Raw genomic sequence first — 9,088 nt, 5'->3', positions numbered from 1 at the left:
TTTTAAGCCCTAAACCCCATTCCTCATTCTGTCTGAACACAAAAGTCTATTTTTCTTCTATTTACTAACTGTCAACCCACAGGTCATTTGTGCAAGTGGAGTTACAGAAGCAGAAAACTTATAGTTAGAATGTTATGTTCCCATGGGTGATAACCTATGTTCCCATGGGCAATAGCCAAGCAGTAATTTTCCAGCCAGCACACAAGATCAAGGTGTTGACAGAGTCGATTTCTTCTGAGGCCTCTCTCTTTGGCTTATAGATGGCTGTCTTCTCCCTGTATCTCCACAAGGTCTTTCCCACATGTGTTTGTCCTAATTTCCTCTTCTTACAAGGATACCAGCCATATTAGATTAGGGCCGACACTAATGAGCTTATTTAACCTTAATTATCTGTTTAAAGGCCCTATCTCCAAATATGGTCATTATGAGGTGCTTAGGAGTTCCACATATGAATTAGCGGGTAGGTGGACACAATTCAGCCCATAACAGGTTGCTTCCACCTTTTGGCTGTTCTGAATAATACTGCTATAAACACGTACAGATATTTATTCCAGTCTCTGCTTTCAATTCTTTTAGGTATATACCCAGAAATAGAATTGATAGAGCATATGGTAACTCTGTGTTTAATTTTTTGAGGAACTGCTGTACTGTTTGTCACAGCAGCTATACCATTATACATTCCCACCAGCAATGCACAATGTTCCAATTTTTCCATATCCTTGCCAATACTTTTTATTTTTTGTTTGTTTATAATATCCTTCCTTAAAGGTATGAAGTCGTATCTTGTTTTGATTTGCATATCCTTAATGATTAGTGATGCTGAACATCTTTTTGTGTGCTTATTGGCCATTTGTATGTTTTCTTTGGAGAAATGTCTATCAGGTCCTTTGTGCACTTTTAGACATTTTTATTTTTAAAAGAAATCATATAAACACTATAGCAACAGTAATTAAACTTCCAATGAAATGGGGAAAATATTCACTGATAATCCCTAGATCTGAGGCAAGCACGTTGTGGGGGGAACAGTTGGCAGTCTTTTAGAGTCAGCTATAGCAAGGTGGCAAAGCATGTGGGCTGAAGAGCCAGTGTTGCCTGCATGATTCCTTGTTCCTCCACCTTCAAACTATTTGACTTCAGGCAAGTTTCTTAATCTCTCTGTGTCTTAGTTTCTTTACATATAAAATGAGAATAATAATACTGCCTACTTCATGGGGTTGTTATAAGGACTAAATGTGTTAACAATTAGAGGAGTGCCTGGTACAAAGCAAACACTTAATATGAATTAGCTGTCACCATTGTTATTCTCTGGGTCCAAACCCTCTGAACTGCTTCCACAGCTGGGCACCTTTCGATGTCCCCTTTCCCTATGCTACTGTTTCTCATTACCCAGTTATCTACGAAGCGAATATTAAATTTAATTTTCACAGTTACCTTCAACTGGTGATCATGAGCTCTGGCTCAGAGATCAGCTGGGAAGGAATCTGAGTTCAAATCCTACATCTCTTACTCCATGACCTTGGGCAAGTCACTTTACGTCTTTGGGTTTCAGTTTCAATATTTGGAAAATGATGATAAAAGTCATTCCTACTTCACAGCGTCACAGGGGTGAGGTGTGGAAGTTGTTTTAATAAGATAAGGCTTATAAAGCACTTAGTACCACAGGACTTGGCACTAGCAAATGCTTAATAGATTCTTCTTATTACATCCATTTTACAGATGAGGAAACTGAATCTTAGAGAGTCTTTATGAGACTCTCTATGAGTCTTTATGGCCTAAGGCCATAAAGCTGATATTGAGAGAAGATGGGCCAAACAATGTTCCTTATAATTTCCTTAAAATCTCCATCCATGATTTTTGTGCAGCTCCTGTTCTATGATAAGACTGCAGACATGACTTTGTATTTTTAAAAATTTCACATTAGACCATAAGTAATTTTCATATTGCCAAGGAGATACGAAGACCTTACTGTATATATTCCACTGAATAATATAGCATCTTCATGCCCATTATTTCCTTTCTTTCTCTTAGATTATTTCCTCAGGATAAATTCCCAGAAATAGATGTTGATATTGAAGAGTGTTAACATTATTTTGATTCCAGATACAGAACATCTTATTGTTTTACTAAAGAGTTCATTGATGATAATTATGTTTGTGTGCTGTAATTTATTCTATAGTCTCCTAGAAATAATTTGAACATTGATAAAGAATGAATAACCTTGATATAGATAAATAATCTGCAGGCTGAAAAGGAGTGACTAGGTTGGGAAGATGATAAACGTGGTAGGAAATATGTGACTGGGTAATCCCAGTTGTTGTTTATAGGTACATAGTTCTCGTCTACTAGATGTGATGCTCATAATGTATGGCTAAGGAGTGTGTATATTTTCTGTAAATGACCAGCTCAGTCTCTGGGCATATGAGAGGCCAATTGTTACCAGAAGCGTATGACTTATTTACTGGGTCATGCTGATCACTTTGGCTCACCTCCAAAAGAAGACTCTTGCTTTTAAAGAAACCTGGATCTGGGAGCATTTGAGATCTTGCTTCCCAGCAATTGTCAGTTTGGCTCAAATAAACTTTATAAAAAATTTTGAAAAAATAAACCTGGATCTGATGTACAGGTGCTTGAGTGGGAGTCACTCTTTAAATTCTAACTCAGGGTATGGAGCCTAAGAGAACAGGGATCACATCCTCCCTTTCTCATTATCAGTCTTGGGAGCTACAGAAAGCTCTGAGAGCCTCTGTTCCTTCATCTGTACAAGGCGGGCAATAAGGTAGATGGTGAATATTTCACAAGCTTTCAAAAGATTTCACATATATTAAATCGTACAATTCTCAAACAGCCCTATGAAAGAAGTATTATCATTATTCTAATTTTACCAATGAGGAAACTTAAAGTACAAACTGGTTAAATAAACTGCCCAGATAATATATGTAGTCAGTCAGTGGAGGAGCCAGCGTTTGAACCCAGGTTTTCAGACTCTAGAAGCTTCAGTCTTCAACACCGCATGCAATGTTGAGTCATATGGAAGATTAATGATCCTTAGCTTTAGCTTTAAGGGCTATTGTGAAGATTCAGGATGATGGCATGTCTGATATATGGATTCTGGTCTCGCTATTCTACAGAAATGGTCACTCTTGCTAAATCTGCCAATGACCTACATGTTGCCAAACGTAGTAAACACTTTTCTGTTTCTATCTTCCCTGACCTCTCAATAGCATTAAACCCAGTTGACCATGTTCTCATTTTTTTAACCCACAGGCTATGAGGTTATTTTTTTATTTGTTTGTTTAAACAAATGTGCACCACAGTAGTTCAACAAGTAAGGCAAATGCCAGGAATATGAAAGCTGCAGTTTTCAATAAAGCATATTTAGAATCCAGGGGAGGTAAATTAGACAGAAGTGGTAGTCATTCTAAACAATCAGGTAACATCAAGACAGCATGGTGGTTTGCAGCATCAAAACTGTCATTGAAGTTTCATTTTTCATAATGATCTGAGGTCTGTGCTTAAAGTTCTATCTCCCTTCTTGATATAGAAAGGAGTTGATCTGATTGTTGATTGATGGATTTGACCTTTATCATCATTATATTACATTAGCGATTCTTCTCCTTAATCCGAGTACAGGCATTTAGTAGGCATCGATTATTCGGCATATTCTCGACGGCATAGCGACCAGACGATTATGAGGGATTTGTGATAATGATGCGCGATTTTGATGCGATGAGCGCGATGCCCATCTTTTTTTTTTTGAGCTTTTCCTTCCTTTCCCGGCCTTTAGCCTTATCTTCATCTTTTTTTTTTTTTTTCTTCTTCCTCCTTCCCTTCTCCCTCTCTCTTCTCTCTCTTTTCTATTATTTCTTTTCTTTTCAGAAATGATTTAAATTAACACTTCTCCCATCTGCTCTCTTTCTCTTTCTCCCCTTTTCCTTTGGTAACACATAAAGTTTTTCGTAAGCCAGATAACTAATTGTAGCTGTCCCAGCAGTAATGTAACTGTTGTGATCTATTCAACTCATATGCTGAAAGTCAGACTCATGGCCCTGTTGCTTGCAAGGTGTGTGTACAAGACACTGAGCACTAAAACGGCTCGTGTGGCCCGCTGGAGTCAAGATGTAAGAGGTGTCCTAAGGGCGCTTACTGCAGGCTGCTCCCTCATTCTTGGAATACTTTCTTCACTTGGTTTGTGACAACACTCTTACAAGGGTTTGTTTGTACTCCATTAGCTCTTCCTTCTCAGTCTCTTTTTCTCTCTTTTCCTCTTTGAACCAACCTCAAAATGTTGGTGTACCCCGGGCTGGTCTCTCCTTGTCTCTCCCCTTTTTTCTTTCCCTGAGAGATCTCACAGGTCCCATGGCATAAGATATGATCTATATCACATATTTGTTGATGACCCCTGTATCAGCCAGAGAACCAGAACCAGTAGTAATTAAGAGATTTATTTCAAGGAATTTCTTATGTGATCTTAGGGGCTTGCTAGGCAAGCCCCAAATTCCTAGACCAGGCTGTCAAGAAGAGCAGGCTGAAACTTGTGGGCAAGGAGCGAAGCTGCTGTTCACAGGCAGATTTTGTTCTTTTAGAGAAGCTTTAGCTCTGCTTTTAGGGACTTCAATTGGTTGAATCAGGCCCAACTACATTATCTAGGATAATCTCCTGTGCCGAAGGTCAACTGATTATGAACTTTAGTCACATCTACAAAATATCTTCACAGCCACACTTAGATTAGCATTTGATGAATAACAGGGCTTCTGCCTAGGCAGGTTTACTCATAAACTGACCATCACAACTCGTGAATTGACATGTCCAACCTTGACCTCCCTTCTGAGCCTTAGATCTGAATATCTAACTGCTTACCTGATACAAGCACTTAGTGTCTCAAACTTTATCCAAACTAAACTTTTGCTCCCCTCCTGCCCCCATTCCCACCTGCTCCTTTCCTATCTTCCCTATCTCTATAAATGGCACCAACAGTGACTCAAGCCAAAAACCTAGAAACCTTTGCTTCTGTCTCTCACCTCTATCTACATTGATAAACAAGTCCTATCTTCTTTACTTTCCAAATAGATATCAGGCATGTCCACTTCTCACCAGCTCAGCTATCTCCGCCCTAGTCCAGACTCCCTTATCGCTGGTCTAAATGACCTCCAAAGCCACTTATCCAGTTTCTCTGCTACATTCTTGCCTCATTCTCATCGTTACTCCACCCATTCACCAGAGTGATCCTTTTGAAGCATAAATCAGATTTGCCTGATTCCCATGTTTGAAATATCAGTGATTTTCCATTGTTCTTAGATTAAAATGTGAACTTATTACCTTGATGGAGTATATTGCAAAACTGGTTACAAATTCCTTTCATCCCTGTGTATACGCCCCACTGCTGTGTGACTTTGCTACCCCTCCCATTAGGAGGAGTAGTCCATTTTCCCACCCCTTGAATCTAGGCTGGCTTGGTGACTTATATTGACTAACAGAATGCAATACAAATTACATTATTTGACTTTGAAGCCTCAGTCTCAAAAGACTTGCAGCTTCTACTTTTGTCCTCTTGGAATGCTCCCCTGAGACTAACACATGAGAAAGTCTGGTCTAGCTTACCGGTGGATGAGAGATCATGTTGACAGAGATGAGCTCTCCCATCTGAGGCCCCCTAGACTGACCAGCCAGTAGTTAGCACTAACTAGCAGATGTGTGGTAAACCATCATAGATCATCTAATCCCAGGTGAGCCACCAAACTGTGGCAGTCGCATAAATGAGACCAGGCAAAACTGGTGCTTCTTCTGTTGATCCCAGCCCAAATGGCTGCCTCCCAGAATTATGAGCAGATAAAATGGCTGTTGTTTTAAGCCACTAAGTTTTGGGCTGGTTTGTTACACAGCTGTAGATAACTGTTATACTTCATTTACAAGGCTCTATATGTCTGTGGCCAGCTTTTCTAAACTTACATCGTACTCCCTCTCCCTTGATCATTCTGCTCCCGCAATACTGGCCTCATCTTGCGCCTGAAATATTTTAAGATCTTTTCTTTTTCTAGGCCTTTGCTTCCTTTGGCAATTGTGTGCCAGGTTCATTTTCATTTTTTAGTGTGTATTAAAAGACCATTCTTCAGTTTAAATTCAGATACTGCTGATCCTCCCATGACCACCCCTCTATGTAAAGTTGCATACTCTCATCGTTATGATTTCTTCCCTTACCATAATTTGTAATTATCTTCTTCCTTCATTTGTTTACTTGTTTCACTAGAACTTAAGCGCTGAAATCCTTCTTAACATGGCACTACAGGCCACCACTATCTATGGATGAAAGTTGGTGCAAAAGATAAACTCATTCACTTTTGCAGGTGAGTACTTGTGAGGAAGGCAGAACAACCAGGAACACTGATGGGTGCCTGAGGGACATGAGTACTTGTGAGGAAGGCAGAACATGAGTACTTGTGAGGAAGGCAGAACAACCAGGAACACTGATGGGTGCCTGAGGGACAGCATGGAGCATTCGGTGAAGGAGAGGTGTCTTTAGTGACTCAGAAGCTGCCAAAGATATATTTCCTTGAAGTTACACATCCACATATTTCAGTCTTCCCAGCTCCTGGCCTGGAGCACCTACCAACCTGAGTTCAATCCAGCCTGAGTTCTGGGACCTGCTGTGTGTAAATGACTTCAGTCTCAGGGATAGTTCTAGAGACTTGGGGTTTCTGAAGAACTATTAATATAGTTAATGTTTTTTTCACAAATAGAAAGTGAAATTTAATGAAACAGATTTTCTTCCTCTTGAACTGTTCACACCATATCTTCAGAGGTTCAGGCTCACTGCTACAAAAATGTTTTTATTCCTCAAAGTTGGAAGCAGGGAATATAAAAAGAGAAATTGTAATTTTAAGAAACGCTATTTAAAAAAATCTTTGCCTAGGTTAAAAAAAGAAACTTAAAATCTAAGGAAAAAAAAAATGCTATGTAATAATCAGAAAACAAGCCTCCTGGAAACAGCTGTGGAAAAACCTGAAATGGAAGGGGTGCAGAATGCCAGCTTTATTTCAGACGTGAATCTCAACACTTCTCAACGTAAGCAATGCATCAAATTACTGCAGAGCAACAAGACACGATAGCTTATTTATTTAATTGAATTGAGAGAATCATAATTTTCTTTTAAGCCTCTGAGCAAAATATAATGCATTCAACTACTCGCTAATAATATTCGGAGAAGCCATGAGGTAGAAAACAGTATTTGGATGAGGACGGGGTCCTCTGCTGACTGGGCTGGTGGAAGAAGAGGGGCAAGGGGAGGTTTGGAGGAGTTTCTGATTATTCTTTGTTCCCCACCTCTCAGATCCCTTCTCTTTCCTGCTCTGTGGTCCAGCAGCAGGACCTCTTCAGCCTCTGCCATGCTAGCTCCTTGCCCTCCAGTGTCAGGTTAGGTTCGGCCAATCAAAAGCACTAGCAGGGGATAGGAAGGTAGAAGGAGAGAGAGGTCAGGTGATTTATACCTCCTCCCTCTTCTCCCCACTGTGATTCTCGTCCTTTGTGGCAGTGGTTCTCAAAGAGTGGGCACCACACCAGAAGCATCTGCATCACCTAGGTGCTTGTCAGAAGTGCAGTTCTTGGCCCTACTTCCAGCCTTCCTGGGGACCCAGCAATCTGTATTTTAACAAGTCCACTAGGTGATTTTGATCCTCTTCAATATTTGTGAACTGCTGATGCATGGCCACAGTTCCTGGTGGGCAGACCTTCCTCTACAATCCCAGCTTTTACGAGACTCCAGTAATTCTCTCCCCTTCTTTTGTCCCATCAGGTATGGGGATAGAAAGGGCTTCTCAGCACAGCTAGTACTTCAGTACCTCATAATCTCTTGTCGGTTGCTGTATCCCTTCCTCCTAGTGCCTTTGTAAAGCCTTTGTAAAGTCTCTTCAGTTGAACCATTTTAGTGCACTACGTGTCTCCTGCTGGGAGTGTGACTGATATACAGAGGCGCCAACTGTGGGCAAAGTTTCCATGGATACAGTAACACGGTCAGATCAGGCTAGCGGGGCACGGAGTCAGCCTCTACCATGTGCCAGGCATTCCACTTATTTAACGCTCACAAACCTCCTAGAGGTGGATATCTTCTATGTTTTACTGACAGTCAACAGAGCCAGACCCCGGACTGTGCATCTGGCAGAGACTGGGCTGATTCTTCTTCCTGGAATCAGACCAGTCTATGATATATTTATATATATAATATAGTTATATATATATATATATATATATATATATATATATATATATATGCCTCCTGGAAAATCCTACCTCTGAAGTCCTCTCACAGATCATACCTTCACCTCTCAAGCCATCGTGAAGTTATAAGTAGCCTGAAACAAGGGCTGTGGGAAGAGGGATAGGCTACTTATGAGCTGTGTGATATTAGGCAAGTCGCATGACCTCTCTGAGCCTCAGGTTTCTCATCTGTAAATAGGGATATTAATGCCTGCTGTATGGTGTGTGGGGAGGGCTACATGAGGTGGCGTATGTGAAGCACGTAGAACCACATCTGGCATAGAGTAGGAACTCCATAAACCTAAGTGCTTCTGCCTTCCCCACAAAGGTGGGCCAGGGGAGAGAATTTAATTGACTAAGTGAATTAGGTCACATTTAAAAAAATAAATATTAATTTTGAAACCTCATATCTCCAAGGAAAAAGCATTTCCAAGAAGTGGAAGCCAAGAGGACTTTTCTAAGCCCTGTAAGAACTTGGTCAGTTCTTTAGAAGGCTTGGTGAGGGAGAGGCAGGGCTGGCCACTGTATATACAGCTTGGTTGTCTTTTAAAGTAAGTTATGCTATGGAACTTGCCCCACGTCTGTCTCCTGAGCTCTCCCTCACCAAAGGATCAGAGGTGATCAGAGGAAGGCAGTGCCAGAGGGATATCTGGAGGAGGAGTGGGTTACTGGAGTTCTCCTAATGTGACTTTGAAAGCTTGGCTCCTGCTTGGAACAATCTCCATCTTCACCTGCCTAACTCTTACTCCACTCAGACACCATCCCATGGACCTGTTTCCTGGCTCTAACTGCCCCAGACAGAGCTAGTTGCCCCTCTTCAGTGCCCACTCTCATCATTCCT

Source organism: Pteropus medius, unplaced genomic scaffold (genome assembly GCF_902729225.1).
Source record: "Pteropus medius unplaced genomic scaffold, Ma_sr-lr_union100, whole genome shotgun sequence".
NCBI lineage: Eukaryota > Metazoa > Chordata > Mammalia > Chiroptera > Pteropodidae > Pteropus > Pteropus medius.
Note: the sequence above shows the minus strand (reverse complement) of the source record.